We start from the raw sequence: 21040 nt of genomic DNA, 5'->3' as shown, positions 1-21040 counted from the left end.
TATTTCACTTAGCATAAAACCCTCCTGGTCCATCCACGTCAAAGCAAAAGGTGGGTATTTGTCATTTCTAATGAGTGAGTAATATTCCATTGTATACAGAGACCATATCTTCTTTATCCATTCATCTGTCAATGATTGTTCCTTACTTTTGCTTGCTTTATAACCAATACCAGTGCTGGAGAGAAGATGGCAGACAGGTGTTTTCATCCGGATTTTCTTTTCAGAGACTCTGGGAAAAAAGGCAAATATATTTTAAATTTGACTAAACATTATTTTCGGACTACATGGCTCACTACCAAATAAATGCCCCTCCAAGTATGCCACTAGCTAGAGTACAAGGTGCAGAAAAATAAAGAGCACCCAGTTGTTTTCCATGAGACCAGGATCTGAACGTGGGGCTTGTGTTCTCTTGGCACAACACAGTCTCTCCTTTCAGAGCCACACCATCAGTAACCTCGCATTGTTGCATTTTGGTGCAGAGTCCCTGATTCCTCAGAGCCAGGTCTCCAACTGCACGTCAGGTTATAAGGGAAACAGAAATTGTGCCTGGATCTGAAAGTCTCAGGTATGTTGAAATGGAAATATGAGGCACTGGAGATGTAGATTTTGCAGGAAAGATGAGGAAAATAAGCGGGAAAGAAGTGTTGGTCATATAACCTCTAAAGAAGGATTTGTATGCTTTCTGAAATGCACTAATGGCAGTTAGAGAACAAAACCTGGAGTTTCACTACTGAAAATGTGTTAACACAGACTGCGTGATTTGCTTAGAGGTCTTAAAATAGTAGTCTTGACATTCAGGTAATTTTGCCATGTTAAATACATGGTTTATATTCGTTACTCAAAATAAGTATTATTCACTTCTGGGCCTTTGGGGAATTGATTTTTATCCACAGAGAGGAAAGAACTTGGCACAACACTAATTTTAAAAGAAGCACACAATGTGTTTCTGAATGTCTCTGTTAGTTAAAATTACTCTCAAAATGCTAAAAAACAAAAACAAAACCAAAAAGCCCGAACAAACAAAAAACATCCTCTCCTATTTCGTTTTTTCTTTTTCTTAAAAACTTTGGCCATTTTTTCCACTTCATTATGTCTGCATACTAATTTTTTCAGCCTTTTAACTCCTAAGCATACTAGTAGAGCATGCTTCCAGTATCTGATGGCTCTGACAGCAGAATGAGTATTAATACAGAATATGCCACTCTACCTTTTGACAGTAAAGATGGTCTAATCTGCCTAGCAGCTTGCTTTGCCTTCTGACATGCTCACTAGCCCTCATGCTCAACCTTTTTTTCCAGATCACTTCCTCATTATACTGTCTTCTAACTGGGCTTACTTAAAGGATGCAAGCAAAATGCAGGCTTACCAGGATATCAAAGCAAAGGAAGAACAGTAACTTCAAGATATCCAGTCTAGGTCAAAATAACAAGTCAATTCTTACACATGAATGTTTGCCAGAGTGCTATGGCTGACGTGTTTGCAGCTCTGAGAAGTCATCAGACAGCTGATCTGCAGTACAGATGTGTACCACACCAAACAAACAAATGTAGAAGTACAAACACTTCACTGTCTTTCTCAAGCTGCGGGGATGTATTTCTAGGAAAACATCCCTGTACATCAATCTTATTCTTGAGAGTAGATATTGGAGGTTTCATGTTAGCCATTTTAAAAGGCAACACTTTGACAAAATGATTGTTGATCTTTCTGAAATTTGTGGCGCATTCACATTTATTGGTAGAGTGATCCTACCAAGAGGAGCGATGGGAATATGGCATACTCCTTGAGAGGGAATAAGAATGTGCCAGAATCAAGGAATTTGACCATTAATTCACATATGCCATCCATCCTCAAGTTAATTGGACTATATAGGGAATAAAATGGAATGGGGGTGAGGGTTCCATTTCTGAAAGCTGACATTTATTAAACTTTGGCTCAAGATCATGTGATTCTTAACAATTGGATTTTTAAAAATTAACTGACTTCCTGACATGGACATGGCCAACATGCACATGAGAAAATGCTCTGCATCACTTGCCATCAGGGAAATACAAATCAAAACCACAATGAGATACCACCTCACACCAGTGAGAATGGGGAAAATTAACAAGGCAGGAAACAACAAATGTTGGAGAGGATGCGGAGAAAAGGGAACCCTCTTACACTGTTGGTGGGAATGTGAACTGGTGCAGCCACTCTGGAAAACTGTGTGGAGGTTCCTCAAAGAGTTAAAAATAGACCTGCCCTACGACCCAGCAATTGCACTGTTGGGGATTTACCCCAAAGATCCAGATGCAATGAAACGTCGGGACACCTGCACCCCGATGTTTCTATCAGCAATGGCCACAATAGCCAAACTGTGGAAGGAGCCTCGGTGTCCATCGAAAGATGAATGGATAAAGAAGATGTGGTTTATGTATACAATGGAATATTACTCAGCAATTAGAAACGACAAATACCCACCATTTGCTTCAACGTGGATGGAACTGGAGGGTATTATGCTGAGTGAAATAAGTCAATCGGAGAAGGACAAACAGTGTATGTTCTCATTCATTTGGGGAATATGAATAATAGTGAAAGGGAATATAAAGGAAGGGAAAAGAAATGTTGGGAAATATCCGGAAGGGAGACAGAACATAAAGACTCCTAACTCGGGGAAACGAACTAGGGGTGGTGGAAGGGGAGGAGGGCGGGTGTTGGAGGGGAATGGGTGACGGGCACTGAGGTGGACACTTGACGGGATGAGCACTGGGTGTTTTTCTGTATGTTGGTAAATTAAACACCAATAAAAGTTAATTAAAAAAAAAAAGAAAAAAAAATAAAAAAAAATTAACTGACTTCCTATTATCTTTTTTTAATAATAAATTTATTTTTTATTGGTGTTCAATTTACCAACATACAGAAGAGCACCCAGTGCTCATCCGGTCAAGTGCCCCCCTCAGTGCCTGTCACCCATTCACATCCACCCCCCGCCATCCTCCCCTTCCAGTACCCCTACTTCGTTTCCCAAGGTTAGGAGTGTTTATGTTCTGTCTCCCTTTCTGATATTTCCCACACATTTCTTCTCCCTTCCCTTATATTCCCTTTCACTATTATTTATATTCCCCAAATGAATAAGAACAATGTTTGTCCTACTCCAACTGACTTACTTCACTCAGCATAATACCCTCCAGTTTTATCCACATTGAAGCAAATGGTGGGTATTTGTCATTTCCAATGGCTGAGTAATATACCATTGTATACATAAACCACACCTTCTTTATCCATTCATCTTTCAATGGACACCGACGCTCCTTCCAGAGTTTGGCTATTGTGGACATTGCTGCTATAAACATCAGGGTGCAGGTGTCTCGGTGTTTCATCGCATCAGAATCTTTGGGGTAAATCCCCAACAGTGCAATTGCTGGGTCATAGGGCAAGTCTTTTTAACTCTTTGAGGAACCTCCACACAGTTTTCCAGAGTGGCTGCAGCAGTTCACATTCCCACCAACAGTGAAAGAGGGTTCCCTTTTCTCCACATCCTCTCCAGCATTTGTGGTCCCCTGCCTCATTAATTTCCCCCATTCTCACTGGTGTGAGGTGGTATCTCATTGTGGTTTTGATTTGTATTTCCCTGATGGCAAGGGATGCAGAGCACTTTCCCATGTTCCTGTTGGCCATGTCCATGTCTTCCTCTGTGAGATTTCTCTTCATGTCTTTGGCCATTTCATGATTGGATTGTTTCTTTCTATGATGTTGACTTTAATAAGTTCTTTATAGGTCTTGGAAACTAGCCCATTATCTGATACGTCATTGAAAATATCTTCTCCCATTCTGTAGGTTGTCTTTTAGTTTTGTTGACTGTATCCTTTGCTGTGCAAAAGCTTCTTTTCTTGATGAAGTCCCAAAAGTTCATTTTTGCTTTTGTTTCCTTTGCCTTCATGGATGTATCTTGCAAGAAGTTACGGTGGCCGAGTTCAAAAAGGGTGTTGCCTGTGGTCTCCTCTAGTATTTTGATGGACTCTTGTCTCACATTTATTTTTTTAAATTCATTTTTATTGGTGTTCAATTTACCAACATACAGAAAAACACCCAGTGCTCATCCCGTCAAGTGTCCACCTCAGTGCCCGTCACCCATTCCCCTCCAATACCCGCCCTCCTCCCCTTCCACCACCCCTAGTTCGTTTCCCAGGGTTAGGAGTCTTTATGTTCGTCTCCCTTCCTGATATTTCCCAACATTTCTTCTCCCTTCCTTTATATTCCCTTTCACTATTATTCATATTCCCCAAATGAATGAGAACATACACTGTTTGTCCTTCTCCGATTGACTTATTTCACTCAGCATAATACCCTCCAGTTCCATCCACGTTGAAGCAAATGGTGGGTATTTGTCGTTTCTAATTGCTGAGTAATATTCCATTGTATACATAAACCACATCTTTATCCATTCATCTTTCGATGGACACCGAGGCTCCTTCCACAGTTTGGCTATTGTGGCCATTGCTGATAGAAACATCGGGCTGCAGGTGTCCCGACGTTTCATTGAATCTGAATCTTTGGGATAAATCCCCAACAGTGCAATTGCTGGGTCGTAGGGCAGGTCTATTTTTAACTCTTTGAGGAACCTCCACACAGTTTTCCAAAGTGGCTGCACCAGTTCACATTCCCACCAACAGTGTAAGAGTGTTCCCTTTTCTCCGCATCCTCTCCAACATTTGTGGTTTCCTGCCTTGTTAATTTTCCCCATTCTCACTGGTGTGAGATGGTATCTCATTGTGGTTTTGATTTGTATTTCCCTGATGGCAAGTGATTCAGAGCATTTTCTCATGTGCATGTTGGCCATGTTTATGTCTTCCTCTGTGAGATTTCTCTTCATGTCTTTTGCCCATTTCATGATTGGATTGTTTATTTCTTTGGTGTTGAGTTTAATAAGTTCTTTATAGACTTTGGAAACTAGCCCTTTATCTGATATGTCATTTGCAAATATCTTCTCCCATTCTGTAGGTTGTCTTTTAGTTTTGTTGACTGTATCCTTTTTTTTTTTTAATTTTATGATAGTCACATAGAGAGAGAGAGAGGCAGAGAGAGATAGGCAGAGGGAGAAGCAGGCTCCATGCACCGGGAGCCCGGATGTGGGATTCGATCCCGGGTCTCCAGGATCGCGCCCTGGGCCAAAGGCAGGCGCCAAACCGCTGCGCCACCCAGGGATCCCTGTTGACTGTATCCTTTGTTGTGCAAAAGCTTCTTATCTTGATGAAGTCCCAATAGTTCATTTTTGCTTTTGTTTCTTTTGCCTTTGTGGATATGTCTTGCAAGAAATTACTGTGGCCAAGTTCAAAAAGGGTGTTGCCTGTGTTCTCCTCTAGGATTTTGATGGAATCTTGTCTCACATTTAGATCTCTCATCCATTTTGATTTTATCTTTGTGTATGGTGAAAGAGAGTGGTCCAGTTTCATTCTTCTGCATGTGGATGTCCAATTTTCCCAGCACCATCTGTTGAAGAGACTGTCTTTCTTCAAATGGATAGTATTTCCTCCTTTATCAAATATTAGATGACTGTACATTTCAGGGTCCACTTCTGGGTTCTCTATTCTGTTCCATTGATCTATGTGTCTGTTTTTGTGCCAGTACCACACTGTCTTGATGACCACACCTTTGTAGTACAACCTGAAATCTGGCATTGTGATGCCCCCAGCTATGGTTTTCTTTTTTAAAATTCCCCTGGCTATTCGGGGTCTTTTCTGATTCCACACAAATCTTAAAATAATTTGTTCTAACTCTCTGAAGAAAGTCCATGGTATTTTGATAGGGATTGCATTAAACGTATAATTTGCCCTGGGTAACATTGACATTTTCACAATATTAATTCTGCCAATCCATGAGCATGGAATATTTTTCCATCTCTTTGTGTCTTCCTCAATTTCTTTCAGAAGTGTTCTATAGTTTTTAGGGTATAGATCTTTTACCTCTTTGGTTAGGTTTATTCCTAGGTATCTTATGCTTTTGGGTGCAATTGTAAATGGGATTGACTCCTTAATTTCTCTTTCTTCAGTCTCATTGTTAGTGTATAGAAATGCCTTTGATTTCTGGGCATTGATTTTGTATCCTGCCATGCTACCAAATTGCTGTACGAGTTCTAGCAATCTTGGGGTGGAGGCTTTTGGGTTTTCTATGTAGAGTATCATGTCATCGGCGAAGAGGGAGAGTTTGACTTCTTCTTTGCCAATTTGAATGCCTTTAATGTCTTTTTGTTGTCTGATTGCTGAGGCGAGGACTTCCAGAACTATGTTGAACAGCAGTGGTGAGAGTGGACATCCCTGTCTTGTTCCTGATCTTAGGGGAAAGGCTCCCAGTGCTTCCCCATTGAGAATGATATTTGCTGTGGGCTTTTCGTAAATGGCTTTTAAGATGTTGAGGAAAGTTCCCTCTATCCCAACACTCTGAAGGGTTTTGATCAGGAATGGATGCTGTATTTTGTCAAATGCTTTCTCTGCATCTAATGAGAGGATCATATGGTTCTGGGTTTTTCTCTTGCTGATATGATGAATCACATTGATGGTTTTACGAGTGTTGAACCAGCCTTGTGTCCCGGGGATAAATCCTACTTGGTCATGGTGAATAATTTTCTTAATGTGTTGTTGGATCCTATTGGCTAGTATCTTGTTGAGAATTTTTGCATCCATGTTCATCAGGGATATTGGTCTGTAATTCTCCTTTTTGGTGGGGTCTTTGTCTGGTTTTGGAATTAAGGTGATGCTGGCCTCATAGAACGAATTTGGAAGTACTCCATCTCTTTCTATCTTTCCAAACAGCTTTAGTAGAATAGGTATGATTTCTTCTTTAAACGTTTGATAGAATTCCCCTGGGAAGCCATCTGGCCCTGGACTCTTCTGTCTTGGGAGGTTTTTTATGACTGCTTCAATTTCTTCCCTGGTTATTGGCTTGTTCAGGTTTTCTATTTCTTCCTCCTCCAGTTTTGGTAGTTTGTGGCTTTCCAGGAATGCATCAATTTCTTCTAGATTTCCTAATTAATTGGCGTACAGCTGTTCATAATATGTTTTTAAAATCGTTTGTATTTCCTTGGTGTTGGTAGTGATCTCTCCTTTCTCATTCATGATTTTATTAATTTGAGTCTTCTCTCTCTTCTTTTTAATAAGGTTGGCTAATGGTTTATCTATCTTTTTAATTCTTTCAAAGAACCAACTCCTGGTTCTGTTGATCTGTTCCACAGTTCTTTTGGTCTCGATATCATTGAGTTCTGCTCGAATTTTAATTAACTGTCTTCTTCTGCTGGGGGTGGGGTCTATTTGTTGCTTTTTTTCTAGTTCCTTTATGTGTAAGATGAACTTTTGAATTTGAGATCTTTCCAGTTTTTGAATGGATGCTTGTATTGCGAAGTATTTCCCCCTCAGGACTGCTTTTGCTGCATCCCAAAGATTTTGAACGGTTGTATCTTCATTATCATTAGTTTCCATGAATCTTTTTAATTCTTCCTTAATTTCCTGGTTGACCTTTTCATCTTTTAGCAGGATGGTCCTTAACCGCCACGTGTTTGTTGTCCTTCCATACTTCTTGTTGTGATTAAGTTCTAATTTCAAGGCATTATGGTCTGAGAATATACAGGGGACTATCCCGATCTTTTGGTATCAGTTCAGACCCGATTTGTGACCCAGTATGTGGTCTATTCTGGAGAAAGTTCCATGTGCACTTGAGAAGAATGTGTATTCAGTTGAGTTTGGATGTAAAGTTCTGTAGATATCTGTGAAATCCATCTGGTCCAGTGTATCATTTAAAGCTCTCGTTTCTTTGGAGATGTTGTGCTTAGAAGACCTATCCAGGGTAGAAAGAGCTAGATTGAAGTCACCAAGTATAAGTGTATTATTATCAAGGTATTTCTTTTTTTTTTTTTAAATATTTTTTTTTTAAATTTTTATTTATTAATGATAGTCACAGAGAGAGAGAGAGAGGCAGAGACACAGGCAGAGGGAGAAGCAGGCTCCATGCACCGGGAGCCCCACGTGGGATTCGATCCCGGGTCTCCAGGATCGCGCCCTGAGCCAAAGGCAGGCGCCAAACCGCTGCGCCACCCAGGGATCCCATATCAAGGTATTTCTTGAGTTTGGTTATTAATTGGTTTAAATATCTGGCAGCTCCCACATTCGGGGCATATATATTGAGGATTGTTAAGTCCTCTTGTTTGATAGATCCTCTGAGTATGAGATAGTGTCCCTCTTCATCTCTCAGTATAGTCTTTGGGGTAAATTTTAATTCATCTGATATAAGGATGGCAACCCCTTCTTTCTTTTGAGGACCATTTGAATGGTAAATGGTTCTCCAACCTTTTATTTTCAGGTTGTAGGTGTCCTTCTGTCTAAAATGTGTCTCTTGTAGACAGCAAATAGATGGGTCCTGCTTTTTTATCCAGTCTGAAACCCTGCGCCTTTTGATGGGGTCATTAAGCCCATTCATGTTCAGAGTTACTATTGATAGATATGAGTTTAGTGTCATCATATCTATTCAGTCCTTGTTTTTGTTGATTATTCCACTGAACTTCTTCTTAAAGGGGAATTTTAAGAGTCCTCCTTAAGATTTCTTGCAGAGCTGGTTTGGAGGTTACATATTCTTTCAGTTCCTGCCTGTCTTGGAAGCTCTTTATCTCTCCTTCCATTTTGAATGAAAGCCTTGCTGGGTAAAGTATTCTTGGTTGTATGTTCTTCTCATTTAGGACCTTGACTATATCCTGCCAGCACTTTCTGGCCTGCCAGGTCTCTGTGGAGAGGTCTGCTGTTACCCTAATATTCCTCCCCATAAAAGTCAGGGACTTTTTTTCTCTTGCTGCTTTAAGGATCTTCTCCTTATCTTTGGAATTTGCAAGCTTCACTATTAAATGTCGAGGTGTTGAACGGTTTTTGTTGATTTTAGGGGGGGATCTCTCTATTTCCTGGATCTGAAAGCCTGTTTCCCTTCCCAGATTAGGAAAGTTTTCAGCTAGGATTTGTTCAAATACATATTCTGGCCCTCTGTCCCTTTCGGCGCCCTCAGGAACCCCAATTAAACGTAGGTTTTTCTTCCTCAGGCTGTCATTTATTTCCCTTAATCTATCCTCATGATCTTTTAATTGCTTGTCTCTTTTTTCCTCAGTTTCCCTCTTTGCCATCAACTTGTCTTCTATGTCACTCACTCGTTCTTCCACCTCGTTAACCCTCGTCGTTAGGACTTCTAGGTTGGATTGCATCTCATTTAATTGATTTTTAATTTCTGCCTGATTGGATCTAAATTCTAGTCATGAAGTCTCTTGAGTCCTTTATGGTTTTTTCTAGAGCCACCAGTAGCTGTAAAATAGTGCTTCTGAATTGGCTTTCTGACATTGAATTGTAATCCATATTTTGTAACTCTGTGGGAGAGTGGGCTGTTTCTGATTCTTTTTTTTGAGGTGAGGTTTTCCTTCTAGTCATTTTGCTCAGTGCAGAGTGGCCAAAAACAAGTTGTATTGGGAAAAGGAGAAAAAGAGAGAGAAGGAAAGAAAAGAGAAAAAGAAAAAAGAGAAAGAAGAAAAAAAGGGGAAAAAGAGAAGAAAAAGAAAGAAAGGAGAAAAAAGAAAAAAGGGGGGGTGGGGGAAGCAATCAGAAATCAAGAAGAGAGAGAGAAAAAAAAAGCACAAAACAAAACAAACACACACACACAAAAAAAACAAAAACAAAACAAAAAAAAACATGGGGGAGTATCTTCCGATTCTGTGTACTTTAAGTCCCTTGACTTCCCTTGGAACTGGTCCGTGTCGCTGGTTCTGGGGGAGGGGCCTGCTGTGCTGATTCTCAGGTGTTAGCACTTGGCTGAGCTACTCTGCCCCTGCCTGGTGGCAGAGCTCAGTGGGGGTTGTTCACCCCGTGAGGCCCCGGGAGGAAGCCACAGTGACGGGGGCAGCTCTGGGACCCTGGAGTCAGCCCCCGCAGTAGCTCCGGGGCTCTCCGTCTGCAGGGCCTGGGGGCTCCGGGGCGGGGCCGCTGATCTGCTCAGTTCCAGGCAGGAGCGTCCTTGCTGTCCTGGGCCCTCCCGGCCTCTGCCTGTCCCCGGGGAGGCCGGATCCTGGTCTGTGTCCCGGCGCCCTGTGCTCTGGGGCCTGCGGTGTTGGATTCGTGCTCCCGCCCCGCAGCCTCCTCCACGGAGCTGCAGCCCGAGCCCCTCCGAGCTGTTCCCGGAGCCGCGCAGCCCCCTCCGCGGAGCCGCCGCCCGAGCCCCTCCGAGCTGCTCCGGGTCCCGCCGAGCTCTTCAGCCCTTACAGAGCTCGGTGCACTCTCCAGGGCGCAGTTCTTCTGTTACTGCCCCAGGGAGCCCGAGGGCGTCCCCGCCTTTCTGAGGATCCTGCTCCAATTCCCCGGGAGCCCCTTTCCGCCCGGGAAGGTTGGTGCAGCTCCTGCTCCTCCGGGACGGGGCTCTCCTGTCCTGGGGACACTCGCCCCGGCCTCAGCCCGGCTCCTCGCGGGGCCCCTCCCCCTTGGAGGCCTTTTGTGTCTTTATTTCTTTTTTCTCCGTCTTCCTACCTTGATAGAAGCGCGAACTCTTCTCACTGTAGCATTCCAGCTGGTCTCTCTTTAAATCTCAGGCCGAATTCGTAGATTTTCAGGATGATTGGATGGTTTTCTAGATAATTTGTTGAGGACAGGTGACTTGGAGACCCTGCTCTGCAGCCATCTTGCCCCTCCCCCCAAGGTAATTTTATCATAGGTTTGAACACTTCAAAATGTCACAAGATGTTACACACAGTGGCCTACAGATGTAAAGAAATCCTCGTTAATAACTTGTAAGGAATTAAATATAGGTAGGGTGCTGATTATATATTCAAAGGACAAGCAAACAGGGTCCTCCCTCCACTGATTAAACCATCCCAGCCTGACCCTAGAGCTGGGAGAGTAGGCTCAGGCCAAGATTCCCCAGGTGACCCCATTCAGGAATCAGGACAGAACACAGACCCCTCACCATGAAGTCTGTACTCAGCTGGGTTTTCCTTCTCGCTATTTTAAAAGGTAATTAATGGAGAACCAGAGATTTTGAGTATGTGAGGGGGTGATTGAGAGAAACAGCAGATATAGTACAGTGGCCTGATGAGGATGTCTTGTGTCTGCAGGTGCCCAGGGTGATGTGCAGCTGGTGGAGTCTGGGGGAGACCTGGTGAAGCCTGGGGGGGGGTCCCTGAGACTCTCCTGTGTGGCCTCTGGATGCACCTTCAGTAGCTATGCCATGATCTGGGTCCTCCAGGCTCCAGGGAAGGAACTGCAGTGGGTTGCATACATTAGTAGTGATGGATATAGCACAGCTACACCGATGCTGTGAAGGGCCAATACGCCATCTCCAGAGCCAACGCCAAGAACACGCTGTATCTGCAGATGAACAGCCTGAGAGCAGAGGACACGACCGTGTATTACTGTGCGAGGGACACAGTGAGGGGACCTCAGTGTGAGCCCAGACACAAACCTCCCTGTAGAAGGGGATTAGGACCACCAGGGGGTGCACACTCCTCACCACTTCTGTCTTGAAGGCCCAGGAGCAGGTGCCCAGGGAGGTTCTGGGCAGGTTTCCTGTCAGGGTCTGGGCTTCCTCTCCAAGGAGTTGTTTCCCCCCAGGGAGCCTCTCTGGACAAGGAATTTGTTCTTAACTATTTGGCTTCTGATTTGAAAACAGATTCTTTAGGAAAACTGCTACTTTATATGCACAGAAGACAGAGTTGCTTACTTATTTACTATTTACCCAAATATGAGAAATGTACAAATATCTCCATGTACCTCAAGGACTACAGGGATCCGGGGATCCCTTCGTGGCTCAGTGGTTTAGAGTTTGCCTTCAGCCTAGGCCATGTTCCTGGAGTCCCAAGTTCGAGTACCACATCAAGCTCCCAGCATGGTGCCTGCTTCTCCCTCTGCCTGTGTCTCTACATCATCTCTCTCTATGTCTCTCATCAATAAATGAATAAAATTGTTTAAAAAGAGGTACCTACAATCCATGCACAAAAACATAATACCTGATGTAGTGATAAATGAGAAGTATGATCAGGGAGAAGAGGCAAAAATTATGATGTGATTATAAAAGTGGACTCACAACTCACTCAGAAGATGAAGTGGAATCTATCGCCTTCCAAGTTATCAGCTGATTCTGAAGGTCATGTGTGTCCTTGTGCAGGGACCAGAAACTTCCACTGTATCTCTGAGGATCCTCAGGGTGAGGAGCTGGATTGGAGGAGCCTTCCACTTCCAGGATATAAATCATTGATCCTTCCAGTGCTGATATCAGCCCAATGTGTGTGACCTCTACCTTCCCCATGTTGAAACCTAATGCCCTTGTGATAGGAAGAGTTGGTGTGGCCTTAGGGGAACACTTAGGTTAGGAGGGTGCAGCCTCAGGATAGTACCAGGCCCTTGTACATCAGGACTGGGAAAGCTCACTGCACCGTGGCCCAAAGTGTGTTTTTGAGGAAAGGGTATGGTACGACGTGGACGCTCTCTAAACACCACATCTCCCTGCACCTGGATCTCAGGCTTCCCAGACTCCAGAACTGTGGGAATGAGTGTCTGTTTAATCCACTCAGACCAAGTGCGATGTTCCATTAGGGGGCACAGGCTAAGATATTGGTGACACGAGAATCCAAGCCCTGATGATCTTGTGTTTTCTGCTGCATTTGTTGTGATAAGTCCCTGATAGGTTCCATCCATGGGATCAAGGGTGGATTTCTCACATGTTCCATCCTACACAGAGGATGAACCTGTGGACACTCCTAGGACTCCGGGAACAAGAACCAGTGGACACCCAGATGAAGAACTTTTACACAGGCAACAGGGGGCTGGGAGACTGTGGAACTTTAGTGTAAGGATGATGATTTATCAACCTTTCCAGAAGATGGGGATGTGCTGACCCTGTGGGACCTGACTCTGAGCATCATCGTCCACATGCAGTTAGACTGATGGCTGTGAGGTTCAGGACAGCAGTTCCCTTCCTGCTTTCAGGATTCCTTCTTTGTGTGCATATTTTGTGAGATTGAATATTAAATGCCTTGGAGAAGGTCGAATTTGTTGAATTTCATGAGAGTTCCTGGATGCTTCCTGGATGTTGAGGTCTCTGTCCTTCTGATTAGGGGGCGTTTCAGGAATTATTTCATAGAATAAACCTGCCACTGCTTCTTGGTCTTCATTTTCTGGGCCTCCTATCAAAGGAATGTTACTGTTTCATAAGTCACAGAGTTCCCTATGTCTATCTTTAGGGACAATTACTTTGTTTCCCTCTATTGTTCTGTAATGATTTTCCACCATGTTATCTTCTATGTTCCCCAACATGCTGTTCTTTAATCCGTCCTCCTTTTTTCATGCATTTGAGACAACATGTCTGTAATAGCATTTTTTATTTTTGGCTGACAAGGGATTATTTCTTTTATCTCTGCAAGAAGTGATTTTGGAGTGTCTTCAGTATTTGCTCAATCCCAGTTGTATCTTTAAAAACATCGTTTTAGATTCCAGCCTGCGTTAACATCCAAGCACTTTTAACCAGCCATATCCTCAAGTGGGTGGAATTCTATGATGAACTCATAGAACGAAATCAACTCTAAACAATTTTCCTCTATGCTGCTCATCCTAATTGTGGTAGGTTCAGGGAGTAGTTTCCTTCCCTGCCCCAGCCCCACAGCTATGCCTCCTCCCCAGAACAACACTCCAAACTGCCTACTTTCCAAAACGTGTCAATTTTCTACTTGCAGACTAGCATTTTTTGCTCTCTTCTTCCTAAAATTGGTTTCTTCTTAGCTCAGAATTATTTGATAAGTATCCAGCTGTGTTCAGGGATGACACAAGCCCAGGGTCCCCTGCAGGTCTGACATCGTAACTCTTCCTCCCATTGTGTTTGTTAGCAAAGAAGATCTGAAATGATACAAGGAGGGAATATGTATGACAGTTGCAATCCTCATTTTAGTAACCAAAGGAGAATAAAAACTGTTAATTGACCTTCCTTCTTCATCTACCAACTACATACACTCTTTGATTTCAGGAACCCTTCAGCTATCACAGCCCATTACCTAAGAGGGTGACCAACACCTTCATCCTGAAGGGTCTCTGCTTAGTCTCCTCCTTACAAGCTATTGGTACCTACTTAGCGCTCTAATTCTGTCTTGAAAGGAAATTACACTCATCTCAAAAGCCAGCTGCATCAGGGATGTGAAGACAATTTTAATCTACTGAGTTCCACTCTTAAGTGCTGCCTGAATATCTGCAGAACCATCTGTGGATGAGGCTCTGCTTTTCTTTCCCCTTTCAAATAATTCCTTACTCTCTCCATGAGTTCATATGTGCAGGGTGTGAGACTGAATGCAGTGGAGCAGGACTGGGCTCCATGAGGATTTGGAAGTTCCTTAATGTTACATGCTGTGTCCTCAGGATTGCTCCAGAACACAACACTTCTTCCATTTGCTGATGGAGAGGCACTGTGTGTGCCCCAATCTTGGGCTTATGTGCTCAAATACCACTAATTTCAAGATGGAATGCTCAGTTTCCATGCTAACCTAGGGACACAGGCATCCACCTGTAGATTCTAAGATCCAGAAACATCCTTACAGATTTCTCTATAGATGAACCATGATCAGCAGAGTTTGGCAGAGCTTTTCCCCAAGAATTTGAAGACCATCAATCTGAAATGCCCACAGGGGACTTCTATAGCACTTCAGATTTTATGCAGCCCAAATAGGAATAGTGAATAGGCAGGTGCGGAGCATCACCAACCCTACATCCTCCACGTCCCTGATGGCGGCACTATTCTCAGGAGTTCTTTAAGGCACATGTAACAGATTAATGTTCTATTCCCTGGAAAGAGGTAAATGATAAATGTAAATATAATGATCCTCACAATACACCACTACATCTCCACCTATTGACTAAATTACAGAATTGAATAAATTAATTTATGACAATACTAAATGTCCGCAAGGTTGTATAGAAAGTAGAATTCTTTTTAAGTATGATCTCTAATCTCATCTGGATAAAATATATATAATTAGATCCTAGGATAACAGAGCTTGACAAGACCCGTGATCTGTCCGCTGCATCCCAGAGCCACAGAGTCGATGTTGGTGTAAATCATTCTGATCTGTTGTAATGAGAACAGGGAAGGTCATGTGTGTTGCTCAGTCTAAGAGTAGGAGATGATAACATGAGATGTCCAGCACAGACATTAAGACAGAAATAAATGAGATAACTTCTGCCTTCCATGTCTATTCTTGTATGCATGGATTCAGTGAGTTGGAGGATGCTCCCTATAGTTGTGGAGGGAAATATACTTTATAAGTCTCAGGGATCCAATGGTCATCTCACCTGGAAACCCTCTCACTTCTAGGGAAATCCAAGGCTTCTCCACAAATCATGTAGAGCACAGGTATGTCAGTGGATACACATGCCTCTTTGTAGTTTGGGGGATAGATTCCTCCCTGAACTCTGCTTTATGTCTTTTAAATATTTTATTTATTTATTCATGAAAGACACGGAGAGAGGCTGAGACACAGGCTGAGGGAGAAGCAGGCTTTCTCTGGGAGGCCTGAGGTAGGACTCACCCCTAGGACTCCATACTCCTACCTGAGCTGAAGGCTGAAGCTCAAACATGGAGCCACTCAGGTGCCCCAGAACTCAGTTTTTATAGCGACCCCAAAAATGGGTGTTTTTCAAAATCCTCAGTACTTTCTTGTTTGAAAGATGATGTGATATGTAAAATCATTTAGCCAACATACAGCATAACACTAAGTTCTCACCACATCAGATGTCCTCCTTAATGCCCATCACCCAGTTACCACATATAATGTGACAAATACAGGGTGGTATACTATGGTATCCTGTACGCTGGCAAGTTGAATTTAAATGAAGAAAAGATGGTTAAAATACTCCATCAGCCCTGCACATATCATGCAGACAACAGATTATTTCTCCTTGCGTTATACTGCATTTTACACTAATCATTGGCCATTTATGCCAGTCATCTTGAAGGATTCTCATCTCTTTAGATACTTTTTATTTCAAAACGTAAAAAGAAAAATACTTTTAACTTCTCTAAGATCCTGTTACTTTTATTTAGCCTTTTGTGGTGATAATGTTTCCTTTACAGGACATGAATTAAATCATTTTAGGGTCAATCTTTTTAGCCTTAGACTGTAGGCCAGCCCGCCTTATTCCATTCTTTGGATATTTGGAACATCTGTGTTTGATGCAAAAAATAAATGCCTGTTTTTAAAGTTAAAAACAAAAAAAAACCAGACATTTTGGGATAACTACCTTCTGTGTTACCTAGAAACTCTAAATATCACTCTGCAATTTATCACACAATATCATAATCTTAAATCCCTCTTTCCCCTGATCCAACATTTCTATGCACTCAAGAGCTCTTTTAATGTAGAAAGTCCATTGAGTATGATACAATCATTATATGATTTGCAGGAAGTGACAGTTGCCACCTGAGGACTATGCACATGATCTCATTCTTTTCTCCAGTGACACAGGAGCTTAATGGGGGACAACAGATGAGCTCCAATAGATCCGAAAAGCAGGACTATTATCACCACCCTCTATCACCATTCAGTGGATGTTGCTGCCAGTTGGAGGGTGTGGACTGCTGGCAGTCTTCCTGACACACACGATCAATTCAGTGAAGAAATGTCCTGCAAATGGACATATAAGAGGAGCCCTCTGCTCAAACTGCAGGGTTATGAGGATCGGTCTGAGGAAACCAGATACTGATGGTGATCAGAAGTGAAATATGAAATTGAATTCCTCCACCATGGCAGTTTCTCTAACCGTCTACCTTCTTCTCTGTGTTAGAAAAGCCAGTTATGATTCCTCCTCCAAAAGGAACAGTTTTTTGAGGAAGAGGTTATATAGAGTGTATGGTCTGGCACCTCAGAGAGTGTCTCTTTTGAGTGCTGCATGCACTGGGCTCTTCTGTTTTGGCATCTTTTTCCATCAGGTAATTCCTACAGAGGCTCTCCCTGTCTGAAGTGGGCAGTGTGTGGTCCTTGTCCAGGATTTTGATAAGTTTTAACTGGGTGTGGTCTGTTCTGCTTGATAAATGGCACCAGCTACCACCTCCACTAGAACTGAGGCCTTTCAGAATTCTCTGGTCACAATATGAGGGTGGACAGGGATGCAGCAACTCCAGGAAACAGTATTGAGGTTACTCAGAAAATTAAAAACGGAGCCTTAGCATGAACCTGCAAACAAAGACCTAACTATTCACACAGAAAATCTGGTTTACAAGGAACCTCAAACATGTATGTTTATAGATTCATTAATTTCAAAAGACAAAATATGACAACGGTGCAAGTGTACATTGTCAGATGAATATAGAAGATAATAAAGCATCTTTGTCTTCAAACATCATCATGTAGGGACATGGTAAACAGTTTGTTTAGTCTGGGGAAATACGGAAGAGTCCTCAATTTCTGAATACACAATCATAGTGCCTGTAACGCAGTTGCCATGGACAATCTCCAGGATCAATATAACTGATATTTTTCATGGCAATATATGTGAGTGTACAAGTACAATGATGTCCATGCCATAAATGAGGACACGGCTCTACAACACATCCTTTTTTGGTCACATTTTATGGAATTAATTATTTTAATAATCATTCCACTCTTCTATCTTTATTTAGAATTCCCATTCATATGTACAAACAGAGGAGGTGTAAATGCCCCTGTGGCAGATGAATCCACAACATCTCCGTCAGCTCTGTGAGTGTCCGTCAAGGTTTCTACTTGTCTGCATTTTTGTGTGACTGAGAGAACTGGTATCCACACATCACTCAATTGGTACTTCTGGAAATTACAGAAACCTACAAATCTCATGTCCAGATTCTTCCTGGAAGTGGCTCAGGGAGGATCCAGTTCCCATGGTGGGGAGCACAGTCAAGACACTGTGACTCACTTCAAACTGATGTGTGGTCTCAGACACTCACACAAGCTCTCTTCTGCAGTGAATAGTTATACACCTGAAATGGTGGAAATTTTTTATGTTCATAACCTATCTTGAGTGCGTATGTGGAAAAATGGAAGATAATTGATGATAAGTAATCAGGCAGCAAATGAGGTTGGAGACAGCACAATTTACTGACACATATCCTGTCCCCAAAACTCTGCCATGATCCACACATGTGTTCTGAGCAACTGTATCATAAGGATGCTAACTGCTAAATTTGATATGTAGTCAGAGGACATGCAAATAGCACCCCACTCTACTATTAAGCCAGCCTAGTCTGAACCCTTAGCTGGGAGAGAAGCCCCAACCCCAGAAAAACTTAGGTGACCCCTTTCAGAGATTGGGACAGAACACAGAAAACTCACCATGCAGTCTGTGCTCTGGTGGGTTGTTCTTGTCACTATTTTAGAAGGTAATCCCTGGAGAACGGAGACCTTGACTATGTGAGTGGAGGTGAGTGAGAGAAACATGATGTGGGACAGTTTCCTGACCAGGATGTCTTGTGTCTGCAGGTGCCCAGGGTGAGGTCAAGCTGGTGGAGTCTGGGGGAGACCTGGTGAAGCCTTTGGGATTGATTAGACTCTGCTATGTGACCTCTGGATTCACCTTCAGGAGCTACTGGATGAGCTGGTTCAGCCAGGCTCCAGGGAAGGGGCTGCAGTGCGTCACATGGGTTAATACTGGTTGAAGCAGCAAAAGCTATGCAGACACTGTGAAGGGGCGTTTCACCATCTCCAGAGACAGTGCCAAGAACACGCTGTATCCGCATATGACCAGCCTGAGAGCTGTGTATTATTTTGTGAGTGACACATTGAGGGTACTTCAGTGTGAGTCCAGACAGAAATCTCCCTGTTGAAGGGAATCAGGACCTGTTGTGATGGTCATCAGACATTTGACGGAAGAGTGGACTCATTCCATTGTACAACATACACTGATCTTACACTAATATTAAAAACAGTAATTTAAATAAAATCTGTAAAATTAATTACAACCTAAACAGTGTTAAGTCCATTAAATTCATAGTGTAACTCAAGATGTTTCTGATGACCAAATATTATATTATTCAGGGATTTATTAATTACTAGTTCTGTGAAACCGAAGAGTCAATACACTATCAAGGGGCAATTTCTTGATCTGAATAGTATATAATGAGTTATACTATGAAACATAATTGCTCTTTCTATTTTAAGGTTTTATACAGTATTTGATTTGAGAGTAGAGTGTCTACTTTCATATACTGTTTTTAACTGATCTTTTTTTTTAAATTAAATGATTGGTCTTCTGTTTAATTGCTTTCTATATGAGGGAAGGAAGAATATAAGAACTGATAAACATTAAGATATTATCCATAAATCAAGTCTATTGAATTAAATCAGTAAAACCAGGAAGCTCCTGGAAAGGTGCAGATGATGTCCTGTGAGGAGCAGGACTAATGTCCATTCCTGAGACTCTGAGCATGCAAAGGCTGATCCCCATGTCAGGTGTTGTGGAAGAAATGAGTATCCATTGGAGGTGGTTGAGGGAGATGCCGTGTGGTGCATATGCCTAAATCTATTGACCTTTACACTTCAGAAAACTTAAGATCTGAAAAATGACATGGTGTGTTTTTTTTCCCTGAAATATAGCAATGAAAATGGGAATGTTTAAGAACTGACAGAAAATCTATCATAATATATATGTTAAATCTTTTTAAAATGTTCCTATGCTTTCGATATTTTCATGTAATTTGCTAGAAAGAGAGAAATTATACCTCAAATTTCATAACCATTGGGATATGGGGTAATGAGATTATAAATGTTTGATTGATCCATTTTATCCCTAACTGGGATCAGATATTAATTAACCAAAACCATCATGACTCCACTGTGGTAACATGTGGCTTATAATTCAAACCACAGCTGCTTTTCCTCACTCACCCAAGCCCGCACCTCACTTTCAGCCTATCCAGACACCCATCATCCCATTATTGTTTGGTGACTTCCTGCACTAATAGAAAAGGCCTGTTAATATGGGGTGCTGCTGGATACTCACGAAGCATGGACAAGTGTCCACTGACATTCATCTGAGGCTCCTATTCCTCTATATGGAATAGGTCGGAGGTCTATGATTTTACCAGGTGTGATTCGACTGACCTTCATCACTTGACACCAAACATGGATTCCTGTTTCTATTTCAATTTTTTAAATAATTTAATATCTAGTTCTATATACTAAAAATCCCTCAACTTCCGCTGGCGCTTCGTGAAAACCCAGCAATTGCAATACTGGGGATTTACCACAAAAATACAGATGCAGTGAAATGTGGGGACACTTGCATCCCAATGTTTATAGCAGCAATGGCCACTAAAGCTGAACTGTGGAAGAAGCCTCGGTGTCCATCAACAGATGATGGATAAAGAATATGTGTTCTATGTATACAATGGAATACTACTCAGCCATTAGGAACTACAAATACCCACCATTTGCTTCAATGTGGGTGGAACTGGAAGATATTATTTTGAGAGAAGTAAGTCAGTCGGAGAAGGATAAACATTATATCGTTTCATTCATTCAGGGAATATAAGAAATAGTATATAATATAAGAAATATCTATATGAAATATAAGAAAAATATAAGAAATATAGAAGGATAAACATTATATCGTTTCATTCATTCAGGGAATATAAGAAATAGTATATAATATAAGAAATATCTATATGAAATATAAGAAAAATATAAGAAATATAAGAAAATACAAGAAATATAAGAATATATATATAGAATATATAGAATATATATAATATAAGAAATATATAAGAAATATAAGAAAAATATAAGAAATATAAGAAAATATAAGAAATATAAGAAAAAGAATAAAGGGGAAAGGAGAGAAAGTGAGTGGGAAAACTCAGAGGGTAACAGAACATGAGAGACTTGTAAGTCTGGGAAATGAACAAGAGGTAGTGGAAGGGGAGATGGGCAGGGGCCAGTGTCCCTGCATGGGAGTTAGTAAGTGTAAGAAAACACTATACAGATTTGACGATTTAAAAGTGAAAGTACCCAAACTAATAAAATCATGAGTAAATGAGGAGAAAT

General features: G+C 41.9%; 2 pseudogenes; both read left to right on the top strand.

The window, feature by feature from the left end:
* The first annotated feature begins 10924 nt into the window (after positions 1–10924).
* LOC121492799 lies at positions 10925–11559 on the top strand (annotated as a pseudogene).
* A 6773-nt stretch (positions 11560–18332) lies between these two features.
* Positions 18333–18822, top strand: LOC121492636 (annotated as a pseudogene).
* The last annotated feature ends 2218 nt before the right edge of the window (positions 18823–21040 follow it).

This window comes from Vulpes lagopus, chromosome 6 (assembly GCF_018345385.1).
Source record: "Vulpes lagopus strain Blue_001 chromosome 6, ASM1834538v1, whole genome shotgun sequence".
Taxonomy (NCBI): Eukaryota; Metazoa; Chordata; class Mammalia; order Carnivora; family Canidae; genus Vulpes; species Vulpes lagopus.
Note: the sequence above shows the minus strand (reverse complement) of the source record. Positions and strands in the feature narration are given on the sequence as shown.